Consider the following 23586-nt stretch of genomic DNA (forward strand, 5'->3'; position numbering starts at 1 on the left):
GAATCAGGCCTGCGCAGTTCAGGATGCTAACTTTGTCCCTCACTAGTTATCTAATTTGACCTCTCTGACCCTCAATGTCTTCTTCTGTAAAGGGGGAAAATAATAATAATAATACTAACAATAATAATACCCAGCTCATAGGGTTGATAAGAATTCACAGTTCATGCATGTAAAGTCTTAGCATAAAGCACACGATAATTGTTAAGCTCTTATTTTTATCACATTATGAGTTGAACCTTGAGCGAGAAGAACTTTGATCAGCTCTGAAAGGGTAACAGAAGGAAAGCCGCAGACGTCCATAAGCATCTGACACATCTAGGGAACATCCCGTCAGTGCCACTTACAGGGTGGTTATCGGTGCAATCTACCAACAGTCTTCCCTGGTCCCTGATGAGATAAATATCGAAACTGAAAGTAAAAACTGAGAAAGTAAAAGAAAACAAAAAAATCGACAGGAAGTTTATACTCGGATACTTGCGTGCTAGAGATAAAAACGGGGCTTGTAGATTTTTTGGTCTTTTTATTTTCACTTTTTCTAGCAAGTTTTAAATCGCATCCTACAAAACTGACAGCCCGTGACAGACTGGAAATGATAAACACTTGTCCTTCACCCCAGATGGTCTGAGGAAAAGTAATTCCATGGAGCTTCCTGGAAGCTTGGATGTCGCAGAGGTCATCCTTTATTCCGTGGGCCACAGGGTCACTAGAGGTTTACAGAGATTGTCAGCTGAGGGTTAGGTACCTCTGTATGCAGATAAATGCACATTGCGTGTTCCCTGCTTCCCCCCCCAGTGGGCAGGTGGCTTTTCTTTTTAAATTAAAAAAAAAAAAATTTTTTTTCTGGTTGAGGAGGGAGCTGGATTGCTCTGTGTTGCTCACAGATCACTGTTTGTGTGTGACAGTGTTAAACAAGGAATGCAAACTTATCAAAACACGGGCGGTTGAGAGCACGTGGGCACACCCTTTGCGGCCAGCAGGGCGTGGGCCTTGAGATGAGCCACGCTGGTGAGCAGAGGGTCCCCTTTCTCCTGGGCGCCCTCCTGTCATCAGGGCATGGAATAAAGAGAAGACTCTCCCCCATCTCTCCGTCTGGTTTCAACGCTGCCTAACAGGACGGGGAGATAACGGTTTAATCATAATGCCCGTGGGCGGGATCGACAGCGCGCAAAGCCTGCGCTTTCCAGGCGCCCTCAGCCGGGCTCGGCGCCGCCAAAACCTTCCGTGGCTCCCTTCCCGCGCCACAGCCCCTCGCCTCCCTCCTGCACCGCGGGGGGCCAAGCACGAGCCCCCCGCGGCCACAGCCGCCGGCACGCCGCGCGCCCCGGGGACGCGCGAGTCCCGTGCGCCCCCAGCCCCAGGAAGCCGGGCCGAGTTGGAGGCGGCGCCCGCCCCCCACGCTGCGCCCCGCGCGCCCCGCCCGCCCCGTCCCGCCTTCCGGCCGCGGCCACCGGCTGCTGGAGCCCCTCCCCGCCGGCCCGGCTGCCAGCCTGCCCGGGGCCTCGCCGCCTCCGCCGCCCCGCGGCCGCACAGGTGCGTTCGCGCCCCGCCCGCCGTGCCCGCGCTGCCCGGCCCAGGCCTGGGTGCCCGCCGGGGGTGGTCGAGCGCGCGCCCGGAGCACGGGGCTGGGAGGGGGCCCGGGGCCCTGACCCGGGGAGGCTGCGGGCCTGGGGACGGAGCGGGAGGCGCGGACCCGCCGCGAGCGCGCCCCGGGGGGCTCCCGCCCGCGCCCCTGCCCTGGCCCGCCCGCGCCGCCGGGTGCCCGCCTCTCCCCGCCCGGAGCAGACGCTGCCCCGGCCTCCAGGCGCTTTGTCCCGCCCCTTTGAGGGTCTTCGGCCGGCTCCCTTGTCCTTTCACTTCGGGTGCCGTCCAGGCGCCGCTCGCGGGCGCTGAGTTGCCTTTCCAGGTCCCCAGCAGGGCCCGCGCGTCACCGCAGGCGCGAGGGCGGCGCGGGAGAGGCGAGCGGAGCCCGGGGGGCGGAGCGCAGGTGACGGGCCGGGCAGGTGCGGGCCCGCGAGGGGAGCCGGTGGGCACAGGCCTGCCCGCCTCCTCTGGGACAGTTTCCCCAAAGCTGCAGGCGTCGTGCTTCTGTAAATGCAGCCACAGTGTTGTGGCCACGCAGCCAGCGCTCTACAGTCACAGAAGCACCCCGCCTGTTCCCAGTTAGGTAGTTTCGTGTATGTGTTCCTTCAAAGACGCCCAGGCCTTTTCTGGCCTGTGTTTTGTTTTCTACTTTGGGCTTTGGGGGAATCATTGTCACCGTAATATCATTTAATGTATCTCAAAGGTAAGGGTGAATCTAAAGGAAGAACTGCATGAAGGCTTTTAGTAACTTCTTCGTAAAGCCAGACATTTCTCGCGAATTCAGGGTTAGGATGAGTCTTGTTTTCCCGAGGCGGTACCGGCTGGTTTGCGGGTGACAGAAGGCGGCTGATTATACATAGTCCAGAGAGGGACAGAGACACTCACCTGTATGTGGACACTTTGGAAGTTCCGTAGGTCGAGACTACTTTTACTATGGTTGGTCACTGCGTCAGTTCTAGGCCTCCAGGCCCAGGTTCCGGAAAAGCCGATGACTTCGGACTTGTCACTTGATCTCTTTAGTTCTCAGTTTCTTAATCTCAGGCGGGGCCCCTTCCTGAGTTAGACTTTTAGGATCCTCTCCTTTATCAGGAGTAAAGGGTGAGATGGCAGGTGACTTGTGGAGCTCCGTTTAGGTCAGCTGCTCTGCTTGGCAATCTATACAGTGGTGGCCTCCTTTCCTCTCTGCAATTGCAGTGCACGCCTCTTTCTCTCCAGATCGGCTTCGAAAGGACCTGGGAGCTCAAGACAAGAATAACTGACCCTTGGCTGTGGGGAGAAAGGCCGGCAGCATTTTATCCTGCACTGTCACAGGCTCCCAGTCCCGGGCCTAACTTGCTTTTCCATGCAACTCAGCCTGACAGCACCATATATTTCCATTATATCCAGGGAATTAAAACACTATTAATTTGCATGCATTTGAGATTAGTTATCATAGATCACAGCATTTTGGAGCTGGAAGGACCTTAGAGATTTTTAAAAAGCACTTAAAAAGTCATTCTGCACACATATTAAAATGTATTTTGCATACTATATTTAACAAAAACAAAACCCCAAAAGTTTTAAGTTAAATAAAATTAATGTTACCTAGTTCAGTTATTTCAAGTCTGTTGGGAGACATGGAGCCAAATGTAGTGTTTGGTGAAAGAAACCAACTTTCTTGGACTCCTTTCCCAAAGAGCCAGATATAGGATCACATGCTTTCATGCATGGAATGTGACAAAGCTGATACTTATGGGGCACTGACCGCCCACCAACCATTGCTGTATGTATATTTTTACTTATATTGCCCCATTTAATTCTTAGTATAAGCCCAAGAGCTAAGTACTGTTTTAATCCCTAGTCAACCTTCCTAAGTGGAAACGGTGCTTGGAAAATGAGAAAGGTACTCAAAGCACAGACAGATGGAGGCAGAGTTTCTCCCAAACGGAGAGACGACCCAGGGAAAGTCTGTGTGATGTTGGAGAATGTGGTCTCTGTTTGTGTTCCACGAGATATAGATACACACACGCAAACTCTGGGGCATTGTGGGTAAGTGAATTTTGGATGGGAGCCTGGTGCGGAAGGGTTAAGATCGAATTACAGAGAACTGGTCTTTATATCACTTTGAAAATTGTTGAGTTCCATTAGGACTCGGGTAGACTTTGATACTTTGACCTAGATGCACATGCTTCCTAATTTTAAACCTGTTCAAATTTACCAATTTAGGTATAAAATGGGTGACATCAAGAGCTCACATAGTGAGTGGCACTTAAGGGCTTTGAACTATGAGTAGCAAGCAGTGTTATTTCTTGGGCTAGCTTGATGTCCTTGGTTTGGTGCTACCTCCCTACCTCTTTTTTAATGTTAAATATTTGAATTTATTCTAAAATTATTGTAAAATTATCACATATTAAATAAAATACAATAAAGTTATATAATATACAATGAGCAGGATGCTGTGCTCCCGGATGATACCAAGCGATGTACCTTCTTATGTGCCTGCACAGGTTCATGTCCACTCACCAACCGCTTTCTTTGTAAGAAAGTCAACTAATGCAGACAAGGAACGATGCCTGCACCCCTGTAACGCAGGGACAAGAAGGCCAGATACGTCTCCAGGACCCATATAATTACCCAGCAAGAGCAAAGGAAGGGCTCATAAAATAAGTGGGAAATTCTTTTGCTTCTCCTTTGTCAGTCAGGTTTAGCCTCGCGGAAGGCAGAGACCGATTGCGGCCACCTGAGAAACGGAGAGCTGATGCCAGTTTGATTTAGCTCAGGAGGCTGGAATTTTAGGCCCTGAAGGCTGGTGCGATGGAATAGACCTTCTCATTGCTCACAATATTATGAAAAAAACATTAAAGCAACGATTTTTATTGCTTGCCCTGGAGCCAGAACTTTAAAATGTACTTTCTTCTCCCCCTTCCCTCCCTAAACCACTTAGCTTTTAAAAACAAACAACCCGTTCACGTGTTGGCTGTAGCCAGATTACTAGTCCTTTCTCTTTACTCCTGAGCCCTGTTTCTTTAATGCAGCAAAGCCGGCGCGCTTCTAGATGTCTGGGGTTTTTCTTTAGTTATTTTATTCAGCACGTATTAATTTCAGTAACCCTTTCTTGAGTGTGTACCATGTGCCAGATAAAGATGAAAGAGCTGCTGAGTTTAAGTAGGAAAGGAAAGCGACCCATCCCCACATAATTATACCACAGGTGATGTAGAAGTAGTTGCCACTCATGAAAGAGGTATGGGCAGAGCTGAGGACAGCTTCAAGTAGGTGGATTTTGAAGCCTAGAAACCAAGGAAGGGGGAGGGATGCTCCAAGCAGAGAGAGCTACATGGGCAAGGGAAGTGAGGCGAGCGTGAGTGTGGCTCCCCCAGGACGAGACCGCTGCAGGGGAGAGGCCTTGCGAGGTTGGGGCCAGAGAATGAAGATCCTTGAGTGCCACACTATTCACGTTTTATGACAGCCTGCATCATCTTTTTTTATGAGTTTCTTTAAGCTGAATTTTCAAGCAGAGGATGCTACACGGATTCTTTAGAAAGCAGCTCCATGAGTAATGTTGCGCAGGAACTGGTGAGGGAAAAGCCAGGAGGCCAGACGAAAATGTCATTATATTCCAAATGAAGTAGGAATGGGGTCTAAACTAACATAGGTTTGAGAGATGCTCCGAAAATAGAAAGGGTAGGATTCAGTGACTGGCTGGATGATGGAAATAACGGTGGGAAATAGTTCTGAGATTCTGGAATAACTTGACGGGGTGAATGGAGATGCCACTACTGAGGACACCAGATAGAAGATGAGGGGGAGCCCTGGGGAGAAAGACAGCGAGCGGAGGTAACTGCGGAACGTTCAGGAGGGAGCCCCAGGATACAGCTGTGACTGCGGCTGTACTATGACATCACACAGTTGAGAACTGCCAGTGGTTATGCCAGGCCCTCCGCCTAAAAAGGACAGGTCGGTTCTGTAAGTCACTTAAAACGAAGGGAAGGCAAACACACACGCATCAGCCTTGCCTGATGACCGTTACATCCTATTTAAGGTACGTCCTCTGGACCTCTGTTGTGTAAGTTGCCGGGAAGGAAAATGGGTGCACACTTAAACAACGAGGGGTTCTGGTAAACCACCAAGAGAAACCAAAATAGAGCAAAGCCGAGGGGAGTAGCTGAGAGGGACAAAGAAGGACAGATGGCAGGAACGTAGCAGAGAGGCCGGCTGCGTAAGGACACAGGCATGGGCAGAGCTGGATACAGAGAAGCGCGGGCCGGCCCTGCCACAGACTGCGCTGCCTTAGTGAGAATGGCACAGGCTTTGACGTCTCATCTCAGCCAGCGTGTCAGGGAGAGACAAACGGGTGGTTCCGAGGGGCCGGGCACAGGCTTTGATGTTACTGTGCAGAGAAAGTGCTGGGAGATTTGGAACTAAGGGAAGAACAACAAAGACGGAGGAAGCTGAAATGAAAAAGAGTTGTCGGGAGGGATTTCCAGCCCACTGAGTGGATTGTAGGGCAAATAGCTGCTCCCACCGCAGGCAGACTGGCGCGGCGTTCTCGGCGTGTTGTGGATTCGACTTGCTTGGAAAAAGAGAATTTATTAGTGTAGCGCCTTACACTTTAAAATAGTTTAACAATTTGATTGTTACGTGAACCTTCAGAAGCAGGTGCATCCAGGCACTATTCTCTTTTTTTCATAAACTGAAAATCTGGGTGTTTAGGAGGCCGAGCTTGCCTCACATCCTGTGGCTGGCAAGATGTTCAATCCCCTGTTCTGTTCGTTGTACCAGAGCCTTGCTTTGCCTTGGACCCTGGCCTTCTGCAGCGGGCCCTTTCCACCCCCCACCACGCCACATTATGTAAAAGTAAAATAGATGGTATTTGAGGGCCAACAAGCCAAGATCTGCGGGGTGAGAGGCAGAGGATCCTTAGCAGCAACTCTGCCACCCGTAGTAGGGATGGTCATGAAGGGTCATATGTAGAGAATATCCATGGAAATTGAATGACACTTTCAATACAGTAGAAGTCTATGCTAGAAAGCAGTCTTATGACTACATCTTCTCTGAGGCAAATATCCCCTTTATAAAGTGAACTTAATCACTCCTTAAGATATTGTTGGATAAATTCAGATTTTCAAATATGGGGTTTGCTTAAAGCAAGATACATCTGCAATAAGCCACACCTGCATTGATTAGGTTACACGTGAAAACTTCTTTCTTTTTTTCTCCCTACCTGAGGATATATTTTCATGGGTTTTTAGAGAGAGGGGAAGTGAGAGAGACAGAGAAACATTGATGTGAGAGACAATCTCCCATAGGTGCCCCAATGGGGGATTGGACTGCAACCTGTATATCTGCTGTGACCAGAAACAAATGGCAACCTTGTGGTGGACAGGGGATGTGCCAACCGGCCAGGGCTGTGACGACTTTTCTAACTTGAGAATCACATATGAAGATGAGGATTGGAGTTGGATCCCCTAATCATTAGAGACCATTGAAAACATATTGAACATAATGATTGGCAGTTAAATCCCATCTAGCTACCTTTACTGCTTACCAAGCACCTGTAAGTAGGACACTGGGGAGGGCGAAGCTCAGCGGGGAAACGGAGAGACAAACCCAGCACTGGTACTGCCCCTGGTCTGATGGTGGGACCCACAAGACAGGGTGATGAATGTAAACTCACCAACACAGTGCGCCGGGGTGGGGAGACCAGAAACTCTTATGGGCCTTGAGTTCCACATCATTGTTAAAATGAAACCAAGTATAATTCAAAGCAAAGAGTATTAAATTAGAGCCAGAGTATTTTGTATTGATAAAAGATAGAATCTGTGAGGAAGACAGGATAGCTGTGTCTTTTTGTGGACCAAATATTTATAAATACTTGTCCTCAAAATATATAAAGGAAATGGTTAGAAGTGAGAAAATGACCAAAACAATTTGCAGGAGACCGCAAAATCTGTTGTTTACATGACAAATCAAGTAGACAAAAGCCAAATGGTTGTATACAAAAGACAAATGGTAAGATTTGACTAATATAGCTAATGAGGTTGAAGACTATAATTCCTGAGGGTGAACAGGCATATAGAAAGTTTCAGAAAATGATATATTTAATATTATTCAAATATAGTTATTATATATGAATCTATGTTTATGATATACATGTATATATGTGTGTGTAGAATGTGGCGTTTCCTCTTTGTGAGTTTCCCAAAACTACTAAAGCTTCAGCCCCACACTTTGCAGAGATGGAATAATCGCCTCGCAAATCATTTCTCCAAAGCCTTTTCTGAACGAGGGCAGAGGAAGGACTCAGCCCGCTCGTGGGGGAAGGAGGAATCCACTTGGAAAACAGGGATGAGCCTTTGGATGTGGAAATTTACAGGGCTCAGGGAGCCCGGAGACTCTGTAGGAGCCGAGCCCGGCGGAATAATGGGCGGCTGTGTGCTGGCTTGGCACTGGGGCCTGCCTGGCACAGGCTACACTGTAAACAGCCCTTCAAACATTTGCATCTGCATACATGACATTAGACTCTCCAAATGTCCAATTAAACACTTGTCAATGGGAGAGAGGTTTGTTTCCGCAGCTGACCTGGTGTCAGCCTGGCCTTTCTGAAGGGGAAGCAGTTGCAGCTGATACTGTTAGTGTGCCCTTCCTTTGTGGACCCGATATCTTGTCCTTATTCAGGAAAAATTCTTCTCAAAAGCCACGGAGACTGTGCCAAGCTGTGCGCTATGGCATCAGGTTAGGTAGCTCAAGGAAAATATCCGGGGGGGGAGTGCTTTTCAAACCCCCAAAAGCCTACCGAGGGCTCTAGTTTCTTTTGTACAGTTCTAAACTTGTAGTGCTTAAAAATTATAAAAGTGATAGCAGCTGAGAAAAAGGCTCTATTGATACGTTTTAAAAAATGTAATTCTCGTAAGGACTGAATGAGGAAGTTAGAGGGAAACTTTGTGACCTTGAGTAAATTTCGCAATTCTACTAGCTTGAGTTTCCTACTCATAAAATAGGGAGTGTAACAACGGGAGCACCAGAGGTTCTCATCAGGATTAAATAGAACGACCTATGTGAACTGCGTACAGTAGCAGTGGCCCCTCTGTAAATGCTCAGTACCTGTGAGGAGGTTTAAGCATTCCTCTGTGGTGAAGGGAAGGGGCCAGGGAGAGGGAGAATTAGGTAGTTGATAGGCTGTGAAGAAAACATGTGGCTTTGGAAAGGAGGGTGGGCAGTTCTTTCACTGAGACGTGAGCTGAGGGCTATAGTTTTGAGGTGAGCATGAAGAAAGCCAAGGCATCGCGTGGTCATGATATTGTCTCCTCGCTTACGTAGACGAGGAGAGCTTTTGTTGAACATGAGGGGAATAGGGGTGGAATTTGGGGCTTAAGGGGAATGGAAAAACTTTGTACCAGCTGCTCTGGGAAATTTGATAGGGGTCAGCTGAAGATAAATATAATGGTTGTAAGGAAATGCAGATGACCTAGTTGAGATCAGACAGCCTTAGTCTATAGTGGAGACATTTGGCATAATTATGTAAATATTGATGGTGGAATCATGAACCCTGGAGCAAGTACAGAAAAAATTCAAAAGGTCCTGAAATGGTGAGTTGGGTGTGTAGAAGTACAGACAGACTGCAGGTGAGGAGGTGTCTTAGTCAGTTCTGGCTGCTGTGACAAAGCACCAGAGACTGGGTGGCAGTGGACCCTCCTCAGGTTTATTAAGGGACCCTAATGTACTACAGCCCAGCTGGCAGGAGGGACTGTGGAAAATCAAATCATTTCAAGTTACCCATTGAGTTCAGACCGTGCAATTACCTGGTTGTGTACAATATCGTAGAAGGAATACAGCTATTACAGTCCCAACGACTTGGGTTTGGTTCCTTGTTCAGCCACTTACTTTCCACATGACTTTTGGTAAATTACTTTCCACAGTTTCCTTAACTGTAAAATGGGGGATGGGTTGTAACATCAACCTCCCAGGAATTTGGAGGAAGATGAAATGAAATAAATTCTGGAAAGCGTCTAGTGTGATCCCTGAGCACAGATCCTTGGCGGTGGGGATGGTGATGGTCATTATCGCTGGACACAGACCTGTTAAATCAAGGACGGCTGGCCGACAGAGCTATCAAATGTGGTTTGTAGTAGTTAGATGTGTCGAATCAAATAAGTAGTTGGTATTTTCTAAGTACCTTTTCCAATGAAGGCCAGTGCATTTTCAAAGTATTTTTCTGCTCAGTTTGAAAGTTTAAATGTATCTCACTGAAAGCTGATAACTATGAAAACCATGAAAAGGGGCCTCTTGTCTGATCAGAATGATGAAGAAGCGCCAAAGAGATCTGAGACAGGGCTCTGACACCCCCAAATGTGCCACACACATTTCACTGCGAGGATGCTCTGAATAACATAGTCTTGGCCTTATGAGCCTGCTCCTTGGCAACCTTGGCAGGAGGGGGTTTTCATGTTGCCAGCTAAAGGCCCACCACTTGGGTTTGGCTTGAGCGTCTCTGCCCCGACCCGTTCCCTACCCCCAACCCGAGGAACTGTGGTTTGTACAATGGCCATTGTGTCTCTTCCCTTCTGCTCATGGGCTCTGGTCCAAACTTCCTGTCCACTTCCTCCGGCTCAGACATGCATGCGGGCGGTTTGCTTTGCGGAGGCCCAGCTTTGGATTTGTCACTTTCTCATCGTGTCCCTTGTCTATCTGTTCTGTCTGGGGCCTCGCTGCTTTGGTGACCTGCTGAAAACTGAAGCCGTGCTGGCAAGATGGCGACAGCCTAGGCCCTTGCTGGCATGGAAAGGGGCACATGCAGGGCTCCCGAGTCGACAGGAAGGCTCCTCTCCCTGCGGATGGTCAGTGTGTCCTTGGCAGAGACCTTGTTTCTCTCTTCTGTTGCTGGATCTCCATCACCTGGAATAGTGTTTAGTTCAATAGTAGATGCTAAACAAATGTTCTTATTTAATTATAATTATGGTTATACTATACTCTAGGAAGTGCATTCCTAGAGGTTTTGACTTAGTGCAGGGAATGGATCTTTAAAGAAACACTGATTGAGATGAACTTTGAAGAAGTAAAAAGTAACTAAAAGGGGCAAGGAGGGTGTATTCCAGGCAGAGGGATCAGGACAAAGCATGGCATGTTGGAGTATGTGAGATAAGCCAACATATCTGGGGTTCAAGAGTAGGAGAATGCATGAGATGAGCCTGTGATGATAGGAGAGGGCAAGGCATTTCAGGATGAAGAGGCTGTGTGTAGGGATTTGGAGTTTTATCCTAAGACAATAGTAAGCAGTTGAGCTGTAAATAGAAAACCAATCTCGTTGCTCTACAGATTGAAGGGAGACAGCCAACTGTGACTGTTCATGGTCTTCAAGAGCAGGTGTTCAGTTTGGAAATCTTGGATCCAAAGTACCTGTGAAACATCCAGTTGAGGATGTCAAGTAGATAACTGGATGTAACTATTTTGGGGTTCGAGAAGAGGTCTGAGATGAATGCACATATCTGAGGGACAGCATTGTAGATGGTATTGGAGGTCAACAGCATTAATGAAATGGTCTAGGGAGAGAGTACAGAGTTAAGAAAAACAGGATTTCATTCCATTTGAGCCTGAGGAACTTTAACTTTTAACGACTTGATAAAGAAGGGTGAACAGGAGAGAATCTTAAAAGGAGAGGGGGCTAAATTATTGATGCTGTATTTCTATGGCCTTCCTAAACAGTTCTGTTGTCAGTTGCCCAAAGTTAGTTTCATCCACCTTGAAACTATCTCGTTTATGGGATTCAATTTGATTTACTCTATTATTATTTTTTTAAATATATTTTTATTGATTTCAGGTAGAGGAAGGGAGAGGGAGAGAGAGAGAAACATCAATGATGAGAGAGTCATTGATTGGCTGCCTCCTGCACGCCCCTGACTGGGGATCGAGCCCACAACCTGGGCATGTGCCCTGACCAGGAACCGAACTGCGATCTCCTGGGTCATGGGTCAATGCTCAACCGCTGAGCCACGCCCGGACGACTAATTTAATCTCAAATTTTCTTGTCTGTCCTTTGTATTGTCTTTGAGAGTAGGGACTTCATCTCAAAATCATGCTTGAAACCCTGACACCTCGCACCCTGACTGCTTATTAGATGTGGAATGTGTCTGTCTGAATGGGAATAAAGATCTTCCTTAGGAGAGATGAGTAAGGACAGTTTTCCTCACATAGCTTCTCTGCATGGTAGACCGTAGACACTGTTATTTTAAGCATTTTTGTCTGTAGCTGTGAAATGGGGATTTCAGGCAGCAGCGAGCAGATGGGAAACTTTCTGAGGGGGAGGAGGCCCAGTTCTTCATGTGTGCTGTCTTTGCATGGATTTGTTCCCACTCTAAGACCTGGGGCTGCTAGAAGTTACTCCCAGAAGCTGCTGCAGCAGAAAATCTGGTGCCCACCTCACCAGTGTGGAGCTTGGCCTGCTCAGGTCTACCCGTAGGCCTTTCCCTCTTTTCCCTCTCTCTCCTGACTGCCTACGGCCCCTTCCCCCTGACTTTATCAGAAACCCTTGTTCCCCCCCCCCCCAAAGAATTCCAGGAGCATTGGGGTAAAACAATTACAGGCATTGTTTTACTAAGGATTTAATAATGTTTTGTGTGATTTCCAGCCCTCTTCTTCATTTTCCATTATGAGATGCTTTATCCCATGTCATAGAACTGTTAACTTTGGCAATGAGGTTTCTGTATTTTGGGATAATGGATTTAATGATCATGTGACCAGTGTGTGAAGGTCAGTGGGCCTTTCTCCCCCCTTGCGGGGTTCCTGTGCTAGATAAGCCTCCTGTCCCCATGCTCGGTGTTTGTTTCTGGGCTGAAGCAAACAATGAAGCCGTGTCTGCTGGTCACCCAGTCCTTGCTCTCTGGACTTTGCTGCTTGAGTTTCTTTTTAAGACTCACTGTTTGTTTTTGACCTCTGAAACTTTATGCTTACTTGACCTGTGGAATATTTCTTTAGTCCCTGGTTTTGAACCAATGACTCCGTTGTTTTAAGCCAGGTAGGTGTTCTTCAGCCTGTGTCTGTTATCTTTTGTGGTGCCTGTGATATTTCTCATCTCCAAGTGACTTGCATGATTGAGCATTTTGTTAGCTTTGGGGAGAAGCAGCAGCATGACTTGCATGTTGCTGGAGAAAACTGGGGCTTAGCTCCTGAGAACTGGGGTCAGGGCCTGGAGGGCACAGAGGTAGAGAGTGTAGCTGAAATAGGGGCTAAGTTAGAGAAAGACTTCCAGCAAAATAAATTTCACTGATTTCAAAGAAGGTGAATGGGAAGTTCTGTACACATGAGTGGAGGCCAAACTTTAAAACACTTGAAGGCGTACATTTAAAATGACAGCTTAATGTTAAAGGGGGAAGTTATGATTCATAAGCAGTAGCATACTTTTGAGTAACACGACCTCGTTCATTGACACTAGGTGTTTTACATCTCCAGGTGTCATTATATCAGTACATGAATGAAACTCAGAAATGTGATAGAGGAAATGATTTTGATTTTTAATGGAATAGTCATTACTTACATCCTTTTATAGTCTTTTGTAAATTTTAAATTGTACTAATGGTCCTGCTATTCAGTTTTCCTATTTTGTGCAACCATGACCTTCTGGAATCGTCACCAAAGTAGGAGAAAACGGAAATTAAAAACCTTTGAGCTCAATGACAGCACATTCTCCCAAACCCATGGTTTGACTCAGCAAAACCGTAATGGCATTTCTTTCTTATAATAGGCCCATGATAGGGTTTCAAGCATCATTTTAAGAAACAAAGTCCCTGCTCTCAAAGACAATAGAAAGAACAGACAAGAAAATTCATGATTAAAATAGAGCAAATGAAATTGAATCCCATCACAGAGGTAGGCTCAAGGTGGATGAAACTAACTTGGGGCAACTGGCAACAGAACTGTTTTGAGAGGCCATAGAAATACAGTGTCAATAATCAGACTTCTCCCCGTTCACCCTTCTTTATCAAGTTTTTAAAAGTTAAAGTTCCTCAAGGTTCAGACTGAATGAAATCCTCTTCTTAACTCTGTACTCTCTCCCTAGACCATTTCATTAATGCTGTTGACCTCCAATACCATCTACAGTGCTGTCCCTCAGATATGTGTATTTATCTCGGACCTCTTCTCTTAACCCAAAAAAGTTTATGTCCAATTGTTCATGTGTTAGAGGCCCAGAACCTGCTTGATTTCATTGTATCTACAGCATTTTGTTTCTTTTCTCCTGGAGACATAGTTTTTTCTTTTAATATAGGAAGCAAAAAGAGGGTTATAGTTTTAAAAATAGCCCTGCACAAAGTTATAGACCTTGAAGCACAATTGAGGACAGACCCTGAAGAAGCACTGTTGTCTAATAGAAATTTCTGTGATAATAGAATTGTTTGTCTTCATTGTCCAATACAGTAGCCACTAGCCACAGGGGGCTATTGATCACTGGGAATGTGGCTATTGTGACTGAGGAATTGAATTTTAATTTTATTTTAATGAGCCTAAATAATAACATGTGGATAGCAGCTACTATATGAGATAGCACAGTTCTAGATAATTGTATTCACTTTCCATTGCTGCTATTTAAAAAATTACCATAAACTTAATGGCTGAAGCAACCATTTTATTTAATGATTTTATTATCTTATAGTTCTGTAGGTTGGAAATCTGACACTGGTTTTACTGGGCTAAAATTGGGATGCTGCTGGGAGACCTGGGTTCGATTCTCAGTGAGGGCACATGTCTGGGTTGTGGGCTTGATCACCAGTAGGGGGCACGCAGGAGTCATCTGATTGATGTTTCTCTCTCATGGATGCTTTTCTCTTTCCCTCCCTCTCCCTTCCTCTCTCTCTCTTCAGGTGTCATTATATCAGTGCTGTGAATGAACCCCAGAGAAGTTAGAGAGGAGGAAATTATTTTGATTTTTTATAGACTAGTCATCACCTACATCTTTTTATAGTTTTTTGTAAATTTTAAATTGCTCTAATGGTCTTGCTATTGAGTTTTCCTATTTTGTGCAACCGTCACCTTCTGGGATCGTCACCAATGTAGGAGAAAACAGAAATTAAAAACCTTTGAGCTCAGTGACAATACATTCTCCCAAGACCATGGCTTGCCTCGGCAATACCATAGTGGCATTCCATGAAATGCCTCAGGAAGGCAGGCGCAAGTCCGCTGTTCATTAGAATGACTGTGAAAGAAGTAGGAGAGTCCATATGGTGGTGGTGGGTAGGCTGGGGGCGTTGAGGTGGGAAGGAGTTCTCTTTGGACAAGAGGTGCAGGTTTATGAGTGAAGGAGGATTCTCGATTTTAGTTTCTTTTAAAAAAAGAACAGTGGAATTTTAAGCAGGCATGAAGAAACATGAACACATTTCCCCCCATTTTGGTATTGCAATGCGGTTAAACCAAACTCTCAGGCAGGATAGAAAGCTCACTTTGCCCTCTGAGTATTTTGCAGTGTTGCTAGGAGGTGAAGTTGACTGATGGGGGTTAACTGCCTCCCCCCCCTTCCGGCCCAGACAGCAGCGAAATGGCCAGAGGTGGTCAGGGAGCTGACGAGAGAAGCCCGAGGCTTGGGGAGTTAGGTGATCTGTAATCGGAAAATGTTGAGTAGGATACACAGATCAAACGTGTTTATAATCTGTTAGAGGAAGCACTCGTTGGGTCGTTGGGTTTGGCCCATCTCAGTGACATTGAGCTAGTGGTGGCGTCTAAGCAAGACCATAGGTGGTCCTCCTGCTTGCCTTTCACGAAGCTGGCATCAGTCCCCACGTCGTGTTCCCTGCACCCTCCCGACCTCTGCAGAATGAAAAATACTTCTAAGTTTCCTCGGCGTTAATAAAGAAGAACCTTCCAGAGAGCATCTCTTTTCTTTTTGGAGTCCGGATAAACGGAGGACTAGTTAGTACCCAAGGGCAGGCGTTTGGGCCGGTTAGGATGTTTGATGGCCTTGGTGTGGATTATCCTTAGTCTGTTAACTTTTTTTTGAATTATTTTATTCACATATTATTATCCAAAATACATGGGTTTCTTTTTTACTCCACCATAATATAGTCGCTATATTTTAAATTTCCATTCTTAATAGGTGAGGAAAAACAATCCCAAGAACTCCCAAGAAACTTGAAAAGTAGCTTCTGGTCAAGATGGCAGTGTAGGTAAATGTGGTGCCCACCTCCTCCCACAGCCACAGCAAAATGACACCTAACGACAGAGAGCCGTCATGCAGAACCGCCTGCGGTCTAGCCGAGGGGAAGGCCTGCCTCTCAGGCTGTGCAGAAGCAGCCACGTCTAGAGGCGCAGAGGCGAACGGGCTGGTTCCACAGCCACATGTGGTGGATAAAAATTGGGAGGGATATCTTGGCTGCGGAGGTCCCCCCTGAGGAGCAAGGGGTCCCCAGCCCAGGGTTCCAGTGCCAGGAAGAGAAGTGCCCGTAACTTCTGGCTGTAAAAACCATCAGAGAGAGTGGCTCAGTGAGACGCAGGGCTGCCGGAGTCCCAGGCAGGTCCTCGCACACGGACTGACTTGGCCTCACTCCCTCCGAGCGCCAGCACTTGGGCAGCAGCTTGACAGGAACCAGGGCCATATGGGGAGGAACTGAATTGTTTGGCATGGGGGTGAGAGCTGGGGGCGGGGAAAATATGTGAGAGACTAATAAGTGGTAGGATTTAGTGTTTTATTCTGATATGAGCATGTACATCTCACAAGGTGTCCCCTGGAAACACCAACTAATATATATGTTAACAAAGAAATTTGCAGGATTTCAGGTATAAATTGATGGCTGGGACAGAGTGGTGCATAGAACCTTTTATATAGACCCTCCTCAAATCTCAACAGATGACTTCTGTTTCAAACCTATTTTAAAGATAGGACTGATTTAGGTTTTCCCTGAACATCACTAAGTTCCCTTTTTGTTTACCTACCATTGCCAGAGCACTTGAAAGTCCCTTTCCTTCCTCCCAAAGCTAAGACAATGGTGACATCTCAGTTCCTTTCTACTTGTGACTCTGTATTGGTGGGGAGGTGAAGTTTGTGGATTATAAGGATTTCAGTCCCTCACTTTGCGTTCAATCAACAAATGACTTCATTTATTATCGTCCTGACTTTTCAGCTTGAGGCACATCTTTCTTTCCCTTCCACGTGTTTTAACAATGAAAAACTTCAATCCATCACTACTCAGTGAAGACATGGATCATAATGAGTGCAGGACTCAGCTTTCTTACAACAGCCCTGTTTAATAAAAATATAATGTGAGCTCCGTACCTAATTTAACATTTTCTAATAGCCACATTAAAGAAGAAAAGAAACGGGTAAAATAAATGTCTGGTGAGATATTTTACTTAGTCCATTGTCTCAGCATGTACTTAATATGCGCGCTCCAGTCCTGTCCCCCGGACCAAGTCGGGAGGTGGCTCCGGGCTGTGCGGGGTGGGCTTGCTCACCTTGCTCAGCCCCGAGCTGTCTTTAATCTGCCCTCGGGGGTGCCATGCTCTCTCTCCTCCTGTCTGCGCTTTCTCTGAAACCTCCAGCGAGAGAGGAGATTTTAGTATTAGGAAAATGCACTGTTGAATTCCAAAGTCAGAAATAGACCATATAAATATGGATGAAGCATGAAAACTCTTTTTTGAAGTGTGATTTTCTGACTAATGGATGCTTGTGGGCTGACTTTTTGTTTCGCACCCAGTTAAGTCCTATACAGACCAACTTGCTTATTTGGTGAACGTAAGAACCTTACTATTAACCTTCATTAGCATTTCTATAACATTTTGTATTATAATAATATCTTCTAAAATTTCTATACCATACTTTTTGCAGAGTGCTTTGTATCCGTTATTTTATTCAATACTCCCAACAATGCTTGAAGAATGTTGGCAGTCCATTATCACCCCTATTTTACAGATGAGACTGAGGCACAGATCACTAAATTGACTTGTCCAAAGTCATGCTGTGAGCAAGGTGGCACCGGGCTGACCAGGAGCCACGTCTTTGGCTAGCACGGCAAGGGGGTGCTGCCTGTCGCTGTTAGTAACAGGAAATGATCCCCAACATTGAGTATTTACAACATACCACCTGCTGTGTTAGGCCCTTTAAGTACATTTTGTCGTTTAATACTCTTCATAACCCTGCAGCCCAGGCATTACTGTTACCCCCAGTTACACACAGGGAAACTGAAATTTAGAGAGGTTAGGTCACACAGCTAGTACTGGTAGAGCTGCAGTTTGGACCCAGGTCCCCGTGATTTCATGACCTAAGCCCCTGGCCATTTTTCCTGGCTTTACTGGACCTAGCCTATGAAGATGTCCAAGACGGCATAGCTTATAAAAGGCTCTTCCACTTATTATGATCTCCAGGCTCCATTATCTTCTCTATGACTCCTGTTAGGTCTGGGACCTATTGTCAGTGCCAGAACTAGGAGCTGCATGGACAAGAAGCAGCGGAGGTGAAGGGAACTACCATTGACTGAGCACCTATTCTATGCCCTGGGCTGTTAGAAACAGTGTGGCTCAGCGGTTGAGCATTGACCTAGGATCCAGGAGGTCTTGGTTTGATTCCTGGTCAGGGCACACAGGCCTGGGTTTCAGGCTCGATCCCCAGTGGGGGGCGTGCAGGAGGCAGCCGATCGGTGACTCTCTCATCATTGATGTTTCTCTCTCCCTTCCTCTCTCTGAAATAAATAAAAAAGATATATTTTTTTAAAAAAGAAAAAAGAAACCTACATCACAAGAACTCTGTAAGTCTGGTAGTGTCATTCCTACTTTATGGAAGGGGAAAGACAGGTCCAGAGAAGTGAAGAAATTTGCACAGGCTCCTAAGTGGAGGAGTCAGGACTTTCCTCCAGGTCTGCCAACGGAGATGTTTTAGGGGTGAATGAGGAGAACCATTTCTCAGAGGCATAAGGAGGACCTGAACCATCAGAGAGGAATGTAGCCCCTGCTAGGTACAGGCATTGTAACAGATACTCTGGAGCCCCGTGAAGGAACTCATAAGAGAATCCAAAGAGAAGGAAACTGTGCCAAGTTTTGGGGCCGCATTGCTTAGCTTCCTTCCATCATGATGCCAGCAGGCCTTTGACTGAAATACATAGGAAATGGGACTCAACCAGCAAAAGCACATTGGTAAACATCATAATGATACACACATTAGGAAAACGATGTTTTTAATTTTCAATGCTATGCGGCCTTGCCTTATATAGTCAGAGCTGGGAAGTTGTGGGCTACCAGGAAATGATTTGCATTTTAGCCTTAGGGCAAAAATATGGAACTCGTAATTATGTCAGAGAGAGGCAAGATCTTCTAACAAGAAAAACTAAAGCTATAAAAGTCTCGGGATGTGTGTTGATTAAACTATTGTGTGGCTGAGCATTTTGCTTGAAGCTTCATAGGGAATTTTCAGGTAAAAACTGCCCTTCTGAATCTTTGGTGCTCTGTTGCCAAGGTGCAGAGGTCTTGGGTGACAAGCATTTTCCCACTCCTAAGACCTTCCTGCTTTGGTTCTGCTAGAGGCTATTTTTTTTCAAGTCCACAGTTTGCTTCCCCCTTTGGCTGTGGAATTCAGTAAAACCAGCTTTTGCATGTGCCTTTATTGAAGTATGCACCTAGATGTGATTGGAACAGGAGAGAGACGTAACTAGAAGCAGATTTCCTGCAATCTGGACTTAGTTGTTTGGCTGACCTCTTTCTGCTGGTTTCCTGGGTTGATTCGACTTTGCTAATTGACAGGGCTTCGGGGGTGATAGCCCAGCAGAGCCACCCTGCTCTGGACTTGGCTTCAAGTCTGAACATTCCTGGTGGTCAAGCCATGCGTTTTGTTCTTTGGAAAAAGGCATCGGAGCAGGATTGCTGAACAATTAATTGCATGGGTTCGATGGTGCAGAAACCATATGACTTCCAAACACATGGGCTAAGGCAATTCGGCTCTTTTTTGTTCCAGTCTCTAAAAGAAAGAACCCACTGAAGTTCAGAGCATCTTAAACATTTTGAAGTTGTGACGTTAAGTGCAAATAATTGGCGTCTGTGGGACTCTGAGAGGCTTACCTGGGTTTCTCATTTTTATATAGAAAAGAAAAAACCTGTAGACAGACATCAATAGTTCCTTCTAACGTTCATTTTCAACTAGGGAATAGCAGCTCTTATAGTCACTGCATTTAAACACCCTATTTTACAATCCATAACCACGTTCCACATAGTAGCTTTAGTACCGTGGAGATGATACAGGAGGAGCTTGAAGGTGGAACGTGTTTAGTCTTTGTAGCTACTCTCCTTCATTTTGCTAAGAACTTGGTTAAATTAAAATTCCGAGCAGTACTCTTGAGCGACGGTGTGGCGTGGTGGGCTCTGGTTTCTGGCCAGCCTTCCCCAGGCACAGAGACCGGGCCCTGCCGTGGACTCAGGGGGGTCACTTCTGGAGGGTTTTCGGCTGTCGCCTCTGTCACCCAGCAGCGTTCATGTTCCCGTTTCCAGTTCACGAGGGTCTTTCCCCTCAGCAGCCGGTCTGGGCCTTCCTCAGGGACAGTGCGAGGTGTTTCATGTCCTGCAGGGGACACTTCATCAGGGGGAGTGGCCGGCCTCTGAGCAAGGGGTGGAGGGAGACGGGTGTGCCCCTGAGTGTGTGTGGGGGGCAGGGGCCAGCTGCCACGGTGCGGGGAGCCCTGAGAGGTGACCGCCTTTGTCATCAAGGGGAGGGAAGCGGACAGACAGGGAAAATCACCGTGAAGCGCGGCTCAGCTTTGCTGCGCCTACTGTCTTGCAGAGCAGCACCTTTGCCCGCTGTGCTGTGAGCGCCGATGGTGCCAGTGCTCCTGGGGGACTCTGCCTGGCCCGCGGCGCTTCCCTGCCAGCAAGCAGTGCCCCCAACTCCGCAGCAAGTCGCACGAGCTTTGCTCCTGGCCCCTCTGCGTTTCCTCTTGCGCTTCTTTCTGTGTGTTCTTCCCTTCCTGAGGCGACTTTGCATTTTCCAAGCTCGGGCCACCCTCCCCTGCGGCGAGTCCCCAACCTTCAGCCGGGTTTGCCTCCCAGCTGTCACAGCAGGCCCCCCGCATCTGCTGCCAAGCGCGTCAGGCGGGAGTTGCCGACTCATTCCCGGGGCTTTCCAGAAGAATCTGCCGTTAACCCAAAACTTCTCATCGGCCTCAAAGGGCACAGTTTCCTGCCTTCTCTGGAGGGAAACCAAACGCGCTGCCTTTAGGGGAGAGGCGGTCCCCCGGGTTCAGAAGATCTCCAGGCAGCTACGGGGCGATTATTCCGAACCTGGGGCCTCCTCGCCTCGTTCCCGTGACAGTGGTGCCAGCGGCCCGACTGTGGGCTTCCGTCTACCCGGGGAGACACCGGGAATAAATCACAGAACTTGCGACAAGCCGGGCGCGTTCCCTCTGTTCCCCTCCCAAGCCTTTTTAGTCTCTTCCCGAGGTAACCGGTTCTCAGCTCCCGTTTTTCCTCTGCAGGCTCTGTTGGGACCCAGGAGTCTTGTCTGTAAGTGTATCTTCATAATCTTTTCATTTATACACCTGGCCTCCTGATAAATGTGATTCTCTTTAAAAAATTACTTTTTGGATTTAGAAATTGCTCTTTAAGCAGAATCGCCCTCAGCTGGCTTCCCGTGCCCGCTTTCCTGGTCCTGTTCTCTGCCTTCTCGCCTCTGGACTGGGGCGGCCTGTTCCACGGGGAGCTTCCTGGCACACTGCAAGCTCATCCCTCTCCAAGTGACTCCCTAACCCCCTTTTAATTTTTCTTTTAAATACATTTTTATTGATTTCAGAGAGAGGGAGGGAGAGAGAGAGAAACATCCGTGATGAGAGAGTCAATGACGAGCTGCCTCCTGCAGGCCCCGACTGGGGATTAAGCCCACAGCCCGGGCATGTGCCCTGACCCGAATCGAACCGTGACCGCCTGGGTTTCTTAAATTGTCTTTTAAATGTCCTGCTGTCAAACATCAGCTGATCACCTTGCTTTCTCCACTTGCTAGAAAACTTGTCTTATGAATGTTCTTTCCCCCCAGGATGATTCTTCTGGCTGTGCACCGATGTGGTACTACAGTGGTTTTAGTTTACGTCGACTGATTAGGCACTTTGAATAATTGTTTTAGCTCCATTGCTGTGGATCTATTTGGCTTAACTTCTCTTTTGCCACCTTTGATGAATGTCTGACCACGGGGACAGAGAGGAACGAGCACATCAATTTCCCCTGGACACCGCTGAGAAGCGAGCGCTCTCTCCCCTGTGCAGGAGCCTGGAGCCCCGGGTGCCGCGGGCTCCCCGCTTCCTCAGTGGCAGCCTGTGCGTGGGCCTCGGCCAGCGCCCGCGCCTGCTGCTGCGGGGCAGCCGCCGCCCAGCCCAGAGCAAATGTCAAGATTTGGGGAACAGTATTCCCCGCCTATCGGGTTGTAAGCTGAACGGTGAATCTCTGTTGAGTTAACAGTACACAGCTACGTGGCCTTTTCTTTTTCAGTTCGTGAAACTTAACAGCTGCTCAGCGAGGCAGCCTTTTCCTATTTGTCTATGTGACGAGTTTAACAGCAGACTTTGCAGTAAGTGACTCGCTGGACAGGCCCCCCCGGCTCGGGCTGTGACAGAGCTGACTGCGCGCAGCAGCGGGCTTCCGAGGGCCCTCTGCCTTCGCGTTTCTGTGGGCGGGGAGCCTGGTTCAAGTGCGGGAAACTGGAAGGCACGTTCCAAGGCACTTACTAATATCCCTACCGGAGTGTTCCCTGGAATCTGTTATTAACCGGTTCCGGGGAGATGCGTGGGGGAAGCATGCTGCTCAGCAGTGAAGACGCATTAGGACAGTCTGCGCACTGTAGCCCTATGTTGGTGAGCGGTAATTAAATCTATATATCTCCAGCTTTATAGTTTTCTGCAGCAGCATCTCTGGACGACTCCTGCACTTTGTCTGATTCAAGGAAGGCCGTATTCCCTCTCTTGCCTCGAAGAGGCTGCCGTGCCTTGTAATAGCTTTTTAATATCACCAGACCGAAGACAAATGCTTCCCTGGTTTTATTGGCAGAAATAAAGCACTTCTTATTACTCTGATATTGGGGGTCCAAGTCCTAGAAAACTAGGATTCACGAGTCTACAGTCCCCTTTCCTTTCATCCCCCTGTTTTCAGTTCTCTTAGGTTGTAGGACCTCAGAATTGCTAATGTCTGGGTTACCCACTTTGTATTCGGCCCCAAAGGGGTGTAAACTGTATTCTTCACGACTTCTCAGTGCTTTTATTGGCGGGATGAGTTTGGTATGGCTGCTGCCTGCTGGCGTGTGGACAGGTGACAGTCAGAGGTGTAGACCCTTGTTCTCAAGAGCGTCCATGTTCATGGTCAGCCTGGCGTTCTCAGCCAACAAAGGGACCGAGAGCTGTCTCATATACTCTGAATTTCAGTACAGGTGTTGTGAGCCAAGTATACAAGGTTTGTTCTAGGGTTCGTGGTTGATTTCACTTACAGTATTGGAATTTTAATCATATTTCACTTAAGCAGCCTGTCAGGGAGCTTCGTATTTATTTCTCTCAGCCCCATCACCATGCAGGTTGGAAGTCAGTTGCATTCAACTGTATGCCAAAGCTGTCTACTTTTGAGCAGTGGGAATTTAGTTTTTGTTGTTTTACACACTCAAGGAACTTGACAGGGATAAAGAAATCTGGGGGAAAGAAGTGAGCCCAGTTAATTTTCTTAGATGGCAAACTAAAAACTCACTGGTAAATAGCGAAATGTCAGGGGCACGAGATGAGTCGGCTCGCTGGCTGATGGGATGAGGTCCCTGGCACGTGTGGAGCGGGCCCTGGTGGTTCAGTGTGAGCGGAGGGGGCTCCCGGGGGACCTCTCCCAGCAGGTTGTCATCCCCACACCTCCCAGCCCAGAGCTCCGGGGGTTCCCTCTGGGAAGGGCACTGCCAGTCACATGCCACCTGCCATTCTCTCGTCACCTCACTAGCCTGCTGCCACTGAACTAACTCCCAGGACCAGGGAGACAAGAAAGGGGACTGTGACGCGTGGCTTCTTTCCCAGCTGTTAGGGTTTGTCTCTCTTCCTTCAGCCATCCTCCCTCATCCCT

General features: G+C 47.5%; 1 protein-coding gene across 1 annotated transcript in view; it reads left to right on the plus strand.

Annotated features, from left to right (window-relative positions):
- Positions 1–1455: 1455 nt before the first annotated feature.
- Positions 1456–23586, plus strand: part of CPQ (carboxypeptidase Q) — a 204663-nt gene continuing 182532 nt past the window's right edge. The window contains exon 1 of the mRNA XM_081116483.1: positions 1456–1530. The gene's annotated coding sequence lies outside the window, so the exon portion shown is untranslated. The remainder of the gene's footprint in view (positions 1531–23586) is intronic.

This window comes from Miniopterus schreibersii (genome assembly GCF_964146895.1).
Source record: "Miniopterus schreibersii genome assembly, chromosome: 17".
Lineage (NCBI taxonomy): Eukaryota > Metazoa > Chordata > Mammalia > Chiroptera > Miniopteridae > Miniopterus > Miniopterus schreibersii.